At 41.3% G+C, this 1,544-nt stretch overlaps 1 pseudogene; it reads right to left on the bottom strand.

The window, feature by feature from the left end:
• Positions 1 to 209: 209 nt before the first annotated feature.
• LOC111140489 lies at positions 210 to 831 on the bottom strand (annotated as a pseudogene).
• Between the last annotated feature and the right edge of the window lie 713 nt (positions 832 to 1,544).

The raw sequence follows: 1,544 nt of genomic DNA, 5'->3' as shown, positions 1-1,544 counted from the left end.
TTCTCACTGAAGGATTGGGCCAATCTACCTTTGGAACAATTTTATCAGTAGACAGAAACAATAAATGTCTTTTATCCTGTTTTCTTAAAGTCTGTATCACTAGTCTTTAATAAATAACAATGAGATAGCTCTAGCAGATGAAGCAGGAAGGGAACTATGTTCTAGAAGAAGCATTTATCTGTCTTTGATACAAGCTTCTCNACTATGTTCTAGAAGAAGCATTTATCTGTCTTTGATACAAGCTTCTCGATTAAATCCTGAAGAGGTGCCAACTCATGCCTATCAATCAGATTAAACTCCTGAAGAAAGAAAATGAAGGGCTTAAGGGGGATGTTGAGGTGGGCCTCCTCTCACAGCTGCATCACAGAATCAAACTGCTGGTGACAAATATGCATAAACCCAGAAAAATCCTTTGAAGGGTCTTTGCCATAGACATAACGTTTTTTGGAAAGGGGACACCAATATTAGAAGGCAAAACTTTCATCATCAAGCTGATCCTGAACCCAAACATCTGATTGGCTTTTTAATATTAGTACCATTTTCCCAATGGTATTCATATTTTGGACCTGCAGACCTGACTGGACAGCTTGCTTCAGTGCAGAATTCTGTAATAGTTCCATACAGCATGTTGATCTGGTTGAAGAAATCTACAATGTTAACTGTAATCCATTCACTGAGGTCCTCTCCCTCTGGCAACGTAAGAGCTTGTCTCAGATTTCCACTTCCTAGAGTTGATTCTGCCTGTTTTAAGAGCTGATGAGAACCCTCAGGCATATTCTTCTTTGGTTTGAATATTTTAGAAGAGTGGCGCCTGAAGAGGTAGCTCAACTTCTATCCTTAGAGGAGAGGGACCGCTGGCCCCCAGTGCTGTCTGGATTCAGAGCCCAGGCAGGCACCAGAAGGAAGCAAACAGTCCTCAACTCTTGGCGCATGAAAGTACTGGGTGCCTCTGCTATGAACAACAGGTCTAGCAGGAGCAAGTTGCTACGCTGGCCTCCCCCACCTTGCTGATCTGAAAATCAGGAAACAGGCTTTTTTCTATCATCTATCTTTGTGTTCAGACTTATTAGCTCTGCCATCAAGTTCTTGATACTTTTGAGCTTGCTTTATTTATTTTTATTTTTATTTATTTTTAAATATTTTACTTATTGAGTTGAGAGAGAGAGAGAGAGAGATACAGAGCACAAGCAGAGGGAGCTGCAGGCTCCCTGCTGAGCAAGTAGCCAGATGTGGGACTTGATCCTAGGACCCTGGGATCATGACCTGAGCAGAAGGCAGCCACTTAACTGACTGAGCAACCCAGGTGCCCCTTGAGCTTGTTTTATTATTTATAAATTTGGGAGAATGATATCTTCGTTAATATTTTGTTGTGACAACGTATCAGTAATATATCCGAAGAGACTGGCACATAGCAGATGAGCAATTTCGGAAGGTACCTCAATAGGTACAGAAGAAGTGTCTGACAAATCCAGATTCATTCCTGAGAGAAACTCCCAGTGAATAAGGAATTGAAGGAAATTTCCTTAATGAAAAAGGGCTCAACC

This window comes from Enhydra lutris, unplaced genomic scaffold (genome assembly GCF_002288905.1).
Source record: "Enhydra lutris kenyoni isolate GAN:26980312 unplaced genomic scaffold, ASM228890v2 scaffoldscaffold1834, whole genome shotgun sequence".
In the NCBI taxonomy this organism is placed as follows: domain Eukaryota; kingdom Metazoa; phylum Chordata; class Mammalia; order Carnivora; family Mustelidae; genus Enhydra; species Enhydra lutris.
The sequence above is the reverse complement of the archived record's forward strand: the minus strand, read 5'-3'. Positions and strand labels throughout refer to the sequence as shown.